This window comes from Falco naumanni, chromosome 7 (genome assembly GCF_017639655.2).
Source record: "Falco naumanni isolate bFalNau1 chromosome 7, bFalNau1.pat, whole genome shotgun sequence".
Taxonomy (NCBI): Eukaryota; Metazoa; Chordata; class Aves; order Falconiformes; family Falconidae; genus Falco; species Falco naumanni.
In genome coordinates, this window is record NC_054060.1 from 61,895,239 (window position 1) to 61,908,481 (window position 13,243).

Consider the following 13,243-nt stretch of genomic DNA (forward strand, 5'->3'; position numbering starts at 1 on the left):
TGCTGCTTCCCATTTGAAATGGAGCCATTTTTAAGCCAGCTGCAATATTTAATACACAGATAGCCTTTGCTTTTTCATGTGAATAGAGAGAAATAAATCTTGATCTTTTTTTTTTCCTGTCTCTTCACGGTACCAACCAGTATTTCAGAAAATGATCCAGTTCTATATTTGGATATATTAAAAAAATATATTATAAAATGTAAGAAAAAATTGTTTAAGCCAAAGCCTGCTTTAGTTAAAAGAACTATTCCTCTGAGTATAAACAGGCAGGTATGTTAAGCACGTTTGTAGGGGTGAGGCCTTACACCTTATACATACGACCTTCCAGTCCTCACTATGTGTTCTGCTACCAGACAACACAGTGGGAAGACCTGGGTGAAGCAGAAGCAATGAGCGTTGCAAATCCTAACATTGTGAAAAGCAGGTAAGAGCTATTAGTTGTGATTTTTAGGAAGACTTAAAAAAAAATAAAAATATATATATATATATATATATATGAATGTTATCCTTTAAAACACTGTTGTGCCAGCTGGGGACTGAAGGCTACTGCTCATCCCTCCGGGAGAGGCAGGAGGTTCCTCACTGTGCCGGCTGTGCGGAGCAGCGACACAAGAGAACAACTTTTAGAAGTGGAGAATCGGAGATGTGGAAGGAGAAGGCCAGCTGTGAAGTTACTGTGGTTTGTGGTTTTATGCACATTTATAAAGGCATCGAAGACTAAGTCATGCGGAGCAGCAGGGGTTTCTTTCCCCGCTTCACTATTTAAAGTTCCACAGAGATCTGCTGAGCCTTTACAGTCATAGACATACAGAGTAAAAGAAGGGGGAAATAATGAAAAGCAGGTGATTCTATGCTAAGTAAAAGCAGTTTTCCTTGGGGCAAATTAATTTCAAAAAGTTTCTCCTGGTATTATTCTGGTAGAATCTTTTAGGATATCCTTTTGAAATTTTATAGCAGCATTTAAGGTCAAAACATGAAAAAAAGTCATCATCTCCAACAAGTTCCAGCTATAATGAAAATTATTACAAAATGCATGATGGAGATGAACACAGCGTAAAGGGTTCCTGAAGTTTGCAGGTTAGACCTCTTCTCAGACAAAATTCCTATTAAATTTTCTGGAACTTCTGTATGCTGGATGTGAAATGGAAAACAATTAGTAAAAATTAATAAGCAATTAGGTACTAGGGAAAACATTCATTTTATCAGGATATCCTTTGTGTTTTCTACTGTCTTTCAAAAGCTCATAGAAGGAAAACAAACACATAGAGAGTTTCATGGAAAGGGTCATGGAAAACCTGACGTAAATGGATAGATGTCTATAAAGGGCTTATTTGTGTCTTATGGCAATTTCTCTATATTATAGAATTTAAAGCAAACCCTCTCTTTTTTTCAATAGAGCTGTCCTGTTACCTTTGATAAGTAATCATATATCCCACAGTCAGGTTGATTTAATGATTATTTGAAAATGTTATCACTTTGTATCACAGGTTTTTTATGTTATCAACCTGAATTTTGAATAGGTTAATTATGCATGAGTGAAGAACCCATTGATAAATAATGCAAATCATATCCAGACCATTAAATAAACAAATACATAAAATCTCAGTTCAGTGTTTATACTGGCATAACGAATTCTGTATTCGCAGCAATGGATTTTGAAAAAAATTGCATCAGCTTGGAAAAAACCTATACCTTCTGATAGTAAATCTGTGTACCAGTCCGCATGATGTCAATAGGAAAAAAACCCTGTGTCTCATTAATCTTAAGTCTCTGTATCAATTCCGCCATTATAGTGGATTTTCTTTGCACTGAAGTGGAGGAATGTTAAATCTGTTACTTGTGCAGGGCTGGCTGTTTCCCAGTTCGTGTTTCTGGCCCAGTTTCCCTCCTGTTTATATGAAGTGGAAGATGTCCCCTGCTGGTGAGCTGGGAATTCAGGCATGAGCCAAAGTCCAAATAAGTGATTATTTCCCCCAGGTTGGACTGCTAGGGAATTTTTCCTCTCACCTTTATAGTGCGGTGCTCAATTATTTTCCTAAAATCTTCTGGGAATTGTATTTAACCAATTCCCTGTAGCATGAAGGCCTAGAACACCGGTGTGGTTTCTCCTGGTTTGTTTTTTTTTGTGTGACTTGGCAGTCATGGGTTTTGATTTCAGGTTAGTTACAGAGTTGAGGAAAGCTTTCTGGTGAGTGGTCTGTGACCATGACCTGTGGCCTGTCCTCAGTGATTACCTGTCATTGTGGGAAACACTTCTGGAAGGAGGAGCTAGCGGGTTCCCCAGTCAGTACTGGGTCCAGTACTGAGTCCAGTCTTGCCCAACTCACTCACCAGGGGCCTGGAGGAAGGGGCAGAAGGTGCCCTCAGCCAGTTTGCTGATGATACAGAAATGGGAGGAGCGGCTGGTACCCCAGAGGCTGCGCTGCCACTCAGCGAGACCTGGGCAGGCTGGAGAGCTGGGCGGAGAGGGACCTGATGGAGTTCAGCAGAGGCCAGTGCAGGGTCCTGCCCCTGGGAGGGACAGCCCCGTGCACCAGTACGGGCTGGGGGGGACCTGCTGGGGGGCAGCTCTGCGGAGAAGGACCTGGGAGCTCTGGTGGGCAGCAAGTTGCCCACAAGCCAGCAGTGTGGCCTGGTGGCCAAGAAGGCCAACGGGACCCTGGGGGGCATTAGGGGCAGCGTGGCCAGCAGGTCGAGGGAGGTGATCCTGCCCCTCTGCTCTGCCATGGGGAGGTGCGTCTGGAGTGCTGGGCCCAGTGCTGGGCTCCCCAGTTCAACAGGGACAGGGAGCTGCTGGGGAGGGTCCAGCAGAGGCTACGGAGATGATGATGAGGGGACTGGAACATCTCCCTGATGAGGAAAGGCTGGGAGAGCTGGGCCTGTACAGCCTGGAGAAGATGGAGAGGGGATCTTGTCACTGCCTCCCAATATCTTAAGGGCGAGGGCCAAGAGGATGGAGCCAGGCTGGTTTCAGTGGTGCCCAGTGATGGACAAGGGGCAACGGGCACAAACTGCAACTCAGGAGGTTCCATCTGAATATGAGGGAAAACTTCTCTGAGGGTGACCAAGCCCTGGGACAGGCTGCCCAGAGAGGCTGTGGGGTCTCCTTCTCTGGGGACATTCAAAACCTGCTGGGATGTGATTCCGTGCAGCCTGCTCTGGGTGCACCTGCTTTAGCAGGGGCTGGGCTAGATGATCACCAGAGGTGCCTTCCCACCCTGACCATGCTGTGCAACCCATCTCAAGCCTCCTTAAGTGCTGGAATTTCCTCAGGCATGTGAATTTTCTTCAGTGGTTTTCATTTTCTTTCCTTCTGTCTCGTATGAATGATTTGAAAATGATCAAAGCCTTGCAGGCCTGACAGAGGAAGGTGTCTGCCTCGTTCAGAAGTAATGTGTTTTGTGGAGATGGTTACTTCCCTGCTGCCACATGCTTACCACCTACTATGAGCACAGCAATGGAAATCCATTGCCAAAGTTATGAGTTGTTAATTAGAGCAGAAACTGTGCCTCAGATGTGATTTAAAATTCACTTTGTATAGATGTTGCATTCAGAATCATTAGGAGTCCTGTTTTATTGTGTCCTGTTTTTTCTCCAAAAGTTAGAGGTGAGCATTGTGCTCAAGTGGTAAGAAAAGATGTTCATGTTCATCGTGGATGCGAGTTCAACCATATTTTGATTTAATTACATTTTTTGAAAGAAATAAAAATAACTTAATGAGCCCTCCAAGAATTAATGAAACGGCGTAATAATGTGTCCTGTACTGTTGTGAATACCGAAACAGCCTCCTTTCTTGCTTGCAAGGTCCATTCATGTAGCTCAGAAAAAGTAAAGGAAATTATTTATGTGTACCTTAAAACCTAAGTTTTCTGCTTCCCGCGAAATGAGACTTTAACATTGCCTACAGTTGGTCTGAATAGTAAAAGAAACAGGAAACAAAAAAGTCCTTTGGAACTCGGTTCAAGGGGGTCTGACACACTACAAGAGATCCACATGACATCTGCACATTTTTCTGTACGTTAGCGCTGGAAAGAGGATAGAATTACCAGGAAATGTTGCCCTGTGATTTCTGTATTGAAGTGGCTGCATCTGTGCCACCTGTTGATGACATGATTGGAGCATTAGTTCTTGCTCTGCCTTAGCACTATTGATAACTCTGCTTAACATCACCACAGGGGAGGCTTTGTTGGAGGCTGCAGTCACTTCGCCTGAGCAATGGTGTACATTGGCTCCTACATTCAACTCTTTTTTTTCTGACATTAGCGCATTTGAATGGGCCACCAGTGAAGCCATTCAGTGAGAACATGCAGCAGGGCTCCTGGGTGGCCCGGCGCTGAGCTGAGAACCCCCGTTAATGGACTGCCAGCCGCGGCCCATTGAGCTCCATGAACTCGGTGACCAAAGAAAAGTGAGACAAAGATGTCCCCCAGCGCAGCGCGTAGGTCAGCGCCGGACAAAGGCAGACAGGGACCAATCAAACCTGGTTCATTACTCCGCTGAAAGGGGACGCCTACCGCGACGGGAGCAAGGCTGCCGCCGGGCTGCGCCGCTCCTGCGCTGCGCCCTGAGCCCTGCGCTGCGCCCGGCGCTGCGCTCCTCCCTGCGTTGCGCGCCGAGCCCTGTGCTGCACCTTGATCTCTGCGCACCTCCCGGCGCTGCGCTCCGCGCTGCGCTGCGCCCTGCCCGGGGGTCCTCCCTGCCCCGCGCTCTGCGCCCACCACCTGGGCTTCGGGAGCGCGCCGGCCCTAGGACTTGGCCCTCGCCCTAATCCTGGTGGGATCTGCATTCCCTTTAAGCTTGCAATCGGTGTAATTATCGCTGCAGGCTGCTTATAAAGCTGTGTGTAACCCTCTGGTAGAGTGTTCACCTATATAACGCACACATATTTGTGCACAGACATTTTCACGTAGTTGCAGCTAAGCTAATTAAGCGCAGAATTAAATTTCTCTCATCTGGCTGTTCGTGCCTATTATTCCGATAAAGGTAACAATCTTTTTCAAACACTGACCAAAGACTGGTGAGTGCAAGACAGAAAGTGGCAGATACTATGTTGTGTCACTTTTCTAAATAACAAATATATTCAATATTAAAAACCCCTTCTGTTAAAAGAGGGGTTTAATTGCATTTGGTCAGTGATCCTAAAATACATGTTTCAATTTTTGTTTTGTTTTGCTTCTAACTTACACCTGCTGGAACTAGCAGCTGCTCTTTGCAATCATTAAAACTACTCTGTTGAGACACTTGGACGCCAGGTAGTGCGAGCTTTTTGTCTCACAGGTAAGGATGAAAGGGGCTGTGTGTATATGATTATGTGTGCTGTCTGCTCCAGCTTTTTGGCTAGGCTACAGCTAAGGTGGGCTCATTTGGATCAGTGGCTTGAAAGCTGTTGGTTGGCTTGGAACAGGGTAGCATAAAAGGCTACCCCTGTCCTTGCATCTTTCTTTGCTCTCCCTGAAGTCCTTTGGGGAAGAGATTATGGTTTTCCAAGAAGACTAGCAGAAGAGCTTTGAGAAACATCCTGAACCCCAATTTGGTGTTGTGAGCTCAGTTGTCAAATTTGCTCATTTGATGAACTGATAGGGTTATGCCTCTACTATTTATCTGTGTGGATCTTTGCTTTCAACCTTGTGGAAATATCCCTCAAAGATCTGTACGGTTGATAAAGTCCCTGCAGCTAGGGGGAACCATGTATGTGCGACTGTATTATTTCCTCATTCCTCGCTTCCTTCAGGAAAACCCCTTGGGACTGAGCTGTCTGGCACTCAGAAGATGTGAACTTGCTTTATAATCAACCCCCCAAAGAGCTAACCCTGCCTTTTCTAGATCAATTCTCCTGTCTTCAAGATGCATGTGAGCTTTCTGCAGCAGAAGACAATATGACAAGCTCTCAGCTTCTTGTAAATAACAAATTTCCATTTTGATTGAAGATGAAGGAGGGAAATGAATAATTTTCTTTCCTTGACATTTTCATACCTTACAGCAAATACTCCGTACCATGGTTTTTGTTTAGGTTTGTGTTTTTAACAACATTAAGACACAGTGGACCTAGCCTCAGAGACCTCAGAGAGAAAACAGGAGGTATGTGGATGTAGAGGTGGGGAGGGGATGCTAAAGCAGTAAGAGTTGAAAAGTACTGTGGGCTTCTCAACTCCACACTCTATTAATTTTGAATAGACTGTGCTTTCAGGATTGTGAAGCATACAGTTGAAATCGACATTATGAGGAGAGAATTCTAAGAAGAAAAGACATGAAGCAGAAGGAAGTCATTTGGGAATGCTCGGGTTGGTTAAAAAGACAAGGGGAAAAGGGGAGCAAAATAAAGAAAGAGGGAGCCAGGTAAAACAGAGGACCAGGAAGGAGGAGATACTTGAGACTGATATGCTCAGAGAAGGTTAGAGAGAGCTCATGAAAAACCAAATCTGTGTAGAGTGGCAGGCATGACTGAGCCAGCAAGTCAGCTGTCAGTGTTTGAGCCCAGAGGTCTTACTTCCCAAGGGTTGTTTTTTTAATGATAAAACTGATATTCCCTCCATTACACAATCATCCATGGCTTTGTATAGCTTTTGGTGCCATTGCAGTTGTGATATTTTACAGCTGTTCCAAGACAAAACAAGAACTCGGGCAGCTAGACAGGCTTTGGAAGGATGAGTGGGAATCTGTCCTCACCTTGGTACGTTTTGATGGCTGCTAAGCAGGTAAGATAAGATGCAGTCAAATCTCTCATGTTATTTTCTTAAACACAAAGAAGCAGTATGTGGGGACATGCAATTCTGTACGAGCAAACAGTAAATATCCAAATTTATGACTGCAGGTCAAGGAGAAACTCCAGATGCGCAATAATGGAAAGCATAGGACACTGTACCTACCTATTGCCTTTAGAATCAGAGTTCAGCTGATTCAGTTCGTTTCCCTCACATGGCTACTGAAGCCTACAACAGCTCAGAACTGACTACATCGGAGCTGTTTGGACCTCGGGCAAGGCAAGGACGCAGGAATTTACTGCTAATATTGAGTGTTAAGAGAAGCAATCAGTGCAGTCTCTGGGGGGCAGCACACCACCACCTCCTGTGCCTGGATGTAACAGCCACTTCAACTTCACATATCACCTTAGAAGAATAATTGCTGCTACTGCTAAGTCTTCAGAAAACTTGGGTTTGATTTCACCAGGCTGCTTACAATAGGTACCTTGCATTTATTTTTATACACTGATTGTAGGACTACGTTACTTAAAATCTTGCAACTTTGCAAATATTCCCAGCTTTGTGTGTGCTCGGTAGTATCAGTTTAATTCTGTTATGCTCTTCTCTCCTGTGGTTACCCTCTGGTATAAAATTTGCTAAAATTACCTTGACCAAAAATGGTTCTGGTCATTTCTCCACTGCTCCTGCCAGATCATTTCCATCACAGTAAAGGGTCCTGACATACGGAAAAGCAGTCTTTTAGAAAGGATGCTCTTTTTTTGCTTTTTGCCAAGTGATTTCTGTATTGGGTGTTATAGGATCTCTTGTGCACACATTACTGGAATCCCAGAGGGGCATCTTATCTGCTTGACACCCCATAAACCCAGCTAGACTCAAATGGGTCTATGGGATTCCCAGCATATATTTCTTCCTATGGTGTTACCAATATTCTAGAACCATGCAATGAATGTGGAAGAATCCAAGGGCTAACTTAAGTCATAATTTTTTTTAGTTATTAACTGTCTTCAAACATGTGCACTGTAACTGAAAATGAAAGGACAGTAAGGAAAATTTCCCTTTGTCCTTCCATAGCTTCTATGGTAAAACATCCTGCTATAAAGTAGTAAGCATGACACTCTTTTTACCTGGCATGTGTTTCTTCAATTATTAATTGTGGTTCTCAAAACTGAAAATGAACACATGTGAGTGCCCTCTTTGCCTGATTGATACCTCATATGCCCAATAGGATGGTTTTTTTTCAGAAGACAGTTTCAAGAGAAAGGAAAAACTTTGCAAATTCCAGCAGAATTTGAGAAATTGCTTTAGATTGAATACAAAAAAAAGGTGTTAGGAAGCATCCACAGGAAAAGCAAGGAGAACTCCTGGATCTGTTTGTAATCGGTAACCAAGACTGCCACCAAGAATGTATAAACGTACATTCAGGTCTCCTTGGTTTTTTATGCAGTAAAGAGATTGCAACACAGGTGTCCTGCATCCCAGTAGAATACTTTAACAAGGAGGCTGGGAAAGTGTGTTTTAGAATAGAAATCTGTGCCCTATGCCCTGCTTAATCTTGGGTTTTTTGTGTGTTATGAAGTATTTTAAATACCTGTCGGGCACAGAAGAGATTGGCAGTTCAACCACAATGCTGGGAGACCTGTGTTTCAGTCTCTGTTCTTGAATATTGAGGGTTTTATTTTTTAATATGAAGCAAGGTGGCTCCAGCTGGAATGTCCAGAGCATCAGATGGGTTCTTTGAGAACTTCTTTAAGGGACTGCTTTTGTGAAACAGGTAAATCTTAGTTCTAAAGTTGTGCTCTGGATCACGTAGGGAGAAACTGAATCCTGTGTGTGACTGTCCTTGTCAGTGCTGGAGCACTACCATGGTCTCCTTTTCAGGTTTCTGGAACATTCTGAAATGTCGGCGTTAAGCCAACACATGCATACAAATTTAAAAGTGTGTGCAAGTACCAAGTGATAGGTACACAAATAGCAGCTTAATTTTTCAAACTGATACTGAATGAACTGTTTGCTTACTCTTACTAGCAACTGTGGTGTGGTCTAAACTACATATTTAAAAAAAAAATATCCAAACAAAATGGAAAAGGAATTGCTGAAACTTGATTCATCATTTCTAGACTCAGAGGGATGCTGTGAACTTCCTTCGGATGCTGGAAAGCCTGGATGGCTTTTGTAAGTTTGCGAAGGGCACACCACTTATTAACCGCTGTTGTCAGAAAGTGAGAAAGATAGAGAGATGCAAGACACCATCATTGTGAACAAATGGAATACAATAATTCTTTGCATAATGCTTTATTAGAACTCTGGAGGTCAAGAGAACAGCATCTATTTTAGGTGTGTGTGACATGGTTGAGTAAGGCCTTACTTTTCAAGCCCTTCATTTCTGCAAGCTCAGACAACACTGACGGGGTTAATTTACAAGCATAACCTGGGAAAACAGACAACAGATCATGTTAACTAACAGTTAAGATGGAAAGACTGTCAGTGCCACTAACTAAGACAGCTTCTGCATAATACTTAGGCCTTCTGCTAGCCAGTACTGCAAGTCTCAGGAGTGCCCCCACACTTATTCTTCAAATCTGTTATTTTCGGTAGGGAAATCTTTCTCTTTAAACATCTGCAGCACCCACCTCCCTGGCTTCCTGGACACATCATTGTGTCTCTCTAGTCCATAATAAGTTCTTCTAAGTCATCTTTCACGTCAAATTGTGAAATTCTTTCCAAGGTTAACACTTGAATGCTGGAAATCACCCAATATCAATATATTAAAGTATTTGCACACACACCTCAGATGTTGAATATGGTTGCCTAGAATTGCACCTATCCTTACCATTTTTGTATGAGACAAGAACAATGTCTAGGATATGTATCTTCAGCATAACCATTTAATATGCTGTACTGCACTGAACACGGTGTTCTGGTTTGTGCAAGAGGAAAAGTCCCTCTGATACATGAAAGCTACAGAAATATTCTTCAGAAAAGGTGATGGACTCAGAATTATTATTTTCTTTTAAAAAATAGTGCATTTCAATGTGAAAAAGTAATTTGGAAATAATTAAAAATTGGGTCATGTAAAAAGCTTCTACATCTTTTCATTAGCTGCAAATGACTGTAAGAACATCCTTTCTGTCATGAGGTCAAGAAAACATAAAAAATGAAGTATGCTTTTGAAAGTGGATTTTACCTGGGAGTACAAGCACTAAAATCCTCCATCATCTAAAAGCCCTTTTTCAGTTGTGGAATTTTTCGGTTCCTCATGGTCTGCTATAGCACCTATTACTGTATTTTTAAGAACAAATTCTCTAAAGGCTATGCTAAAACTGTAAGCTTCAATACAGCTCCATGGAACAGCTGCAGGTCTCTTAACTTGGCCTCAACAACCGTATTTGCCTAATCAGATTCTCATGATTATTAGCTCATGTTATTCCAGGCCAGTAGGTAAGAGCTTTGAATGTGGGAAAAAAAAAAAAAGGCAAAAAAAGTGCATATAACGATACCCTAGATATCTTCATATATTTGGATTTATTTCAAGTGTGACTTACCCTGATTTTCCAAGGGTTTACAAAGCCTGAATTTTTGAATGGTTGCAATTCAGCCCTGTAATGGTTTTACCCCAAGTCATCGCTGCATGCATCTTAACTTCAGCTCCATCCTTCCATAGTTTTTATCTGACAATAAGCACTGATCTCTGTTTTGTAAGGAAGTCCAATGCATGTAGGTTTACTTATAATTTGTAGTGTGAAATCCTGTGTTTAAACACAACAGTGAAGTGGGGACATATGCGGTAAAAATAAGGCTTTTATAAATCTAGACTATGACATCTCTTTGTTGCTCAGAACCAATCTTGAGTATAGAACTGTTTTTATCCAGGAGTAATTTGTACATGTATGTCTATGGTTACAAACCAAGCCTTCATCTTTAAAAGCACGTTAAAAGGGGACTTAGAATTGTGAAAGCAGACATACGGTAAAGAAGATGTTTGTAGGACATGCCAGAGAAGAGAAGAAGGATGTATAAGGGATCAAAAGTTAGACTAGCAGTGTGAGGGAAGCATGAAAATGGGGCTAGAGAGGGTTTGAGAGGAGAGACAGGCAGCTGAGAACCCAGGGGCGACAAGTGACAATCGGTACGGTGGCCAATTCGCAGGGGGTAGGTAGGTATCTCTCCTGGGAAGGAGTTTATGATGCCAGGTGGAGTTGCAGTGGAAATCAGAGCAAGCAGGGTAAACCAAAGGTAGTAATCTTGGTTAAAGAAGGAAGGTGACAAATACATTTGGTACTGAATTAGCAGCTTTTCAAATACTAAATGCCACTATACATGAAACAAAAATCCTTCTGAATGCTAAATAGCCAATAAAGGTAATTATTTTTTGCAAACAAACCCACAAAACAAGATTTCTGATCACCACAAAAGCTGGTTTGAATAAGGAGCCTGCCAGCAGGGAGAGCCCCAGGAAATGGGTGTAAAAGACACAGGCAGGTACACGTGGTAGCTGCAAGGGTTTTTCCAACTCAAGGCTTTGCTAACCTGGCTAGTTGGGGTTCCAGCTCGGCTCCGGCTCACAGCCACAGCTTGGCCCGGGTTTGGGGGGTGCAAATCATTAAAAACTGTGTAGGATATTTTGGGGTGTCTGCCTATGTACCATCTATTAATTGTATTTAGTATTGCATGCCTTGTATCAGACTAAGACCTTTATTTTAATCAGGGGGTTGGTTGCTTTCCCTGCCGTGCTGACATGTCTCCTGCTGAGAAGATCCTGCTGGAAGTTCCCCACCCGACAGGACTCCTGCGAAGGACAGCCGGCAAAAGAAACCATTGGCAAAACGTAAGTCCAGGGTGCCCACAGCTTTGAGCTCTGGGAAAGGTGTGCTAAACCAGTGAGGAGGGTCTAGAAGGAACTGGTGCTTCATGTTTCAATGGAGAGATAAGCGTCTTTGTGTCCGGTGTAACCCATGCCTGAATTCAACATTACCAGCCAGTCATAACCAATACACAGCCAAAATCTGGGGTCTGCCACGGACTGGAGATGAGCTTCCAAGGGAAGGCTTAAGGAGAATTTTGCTTTGGGTGCCCTTGGTGCCAGCAGTACATCTATGTGCGGTGCGGCTGAGTGCAGCACTCCTGCCCTGGCAGTGTCGCACGTGTCATTTCCTGTTGCTAAATCCTTCAGAAAAAGACTGTGACATCAAATGCCAAGAAGGCAGACAGCTTGGGTTCTGGGCAACACGGTTTGCCCTCTTGTCTCTCCTGGTTTCTTATAAGCAACGAAGCCATATCCTAAAGACTCTTTCTATGGACCGTTTTTGTGGGTCACACAAAAAGTTCCCAGCAAGGAACTTCCAGCAGGCTTTGTGGCACTTTCATCACATAAGGAAAGAAGGTTAATGTATTTTTTTCACAAACTCTTCCGTGGTAATACTTCCTCATGTGCCTGCCTGTGGGTGTAAAAAAGGAGAAAGACCAGTGCTTCTCTGAGAAGCCCAAGTTCAGAGCTCTCCAGTCCCTCTGACAGCCTCTTTTGGAAAGCGATGGCTGAAAGGGGCTGCTGGGTTAGGGAAAAGCAACCTGCCCCTCTTGGCAGCTTCTGAAGTTTTCAAGGGACATAAAATAAAGCTGTAAAACCAGGGAGAACAGAACTGTTGTAATTAAGTTGGGAAAAGCTCAAACAGCCTAGCTGTTTCCTGGGATGGGGGAGCCACCATAATCAAATTCTGCTGTTCAGGCTTTGGGCAGGGGGTAAAAAAAAAAAGAGGAGTCAAAGCTCCTTTGGGACAAAGGCTCTGGGTGGATGTGCCCCAGCGGCAGAGCAGCACCAGCAGACCGGGTCCTCTGGAGGAGCATGGGATCAGGAGTGCCTGGAGGAGGACAGGGTCAGGACAATTGCTAGGTACCCTGCCAAGCTGGTGGTGTTGCTTGGGGCGAATGTTTGGCATATGGTTTTTCTTTTCCAGTTAAGCAAAGATTGTTTAAGCCTGTGTGTTCCACTCCCTCCCTGATAGTGGAGGTGGATGGTCCAGAATCCAAACGGTCCAGGTCAGGATGATATTTGATGCATATTCCTTTGTTTCCTCAGCTGCACTCTGCTCCTACAGTCGTTTTAGCAACTCTTTGTGGGTTGGTAAATCCAGTGAGATTTGGAAACTAAAGAAGGGTTTTTTGAGCTGAAGGACAGCTATATGCTCGAGCCTGGCCCCAGCAGACTTGCACCAGTGCAGCGGCGCGGGGGGGGTCCACTTGGCGTGCGCTGCTCCTCTCTCTTGAGCAGTGGCCTTCGTGTGCCAGATTTCTGCAGAAAGGAGTGTGAGGCGGGCTTGTTTAAAGTGTTTCAGTGATTTAGGGGTTGAATCTGGCCCTTGCGCTTGCCAGGCAGTGGTGCCAGAAGGATTACGCGGGACACTGAATCACCCCATGGATCACCTCCTGCCAGGCTGTGGTCCTCCTGCCAGTGCGGAGGGAGCGAGGCCGCCAGTGTCTGCCCTAAACCCAGCACGGGAGGTGTTTCTTCCAACTGCGTGGTGCTTTGAGGGTGAAAAGTCTGGACT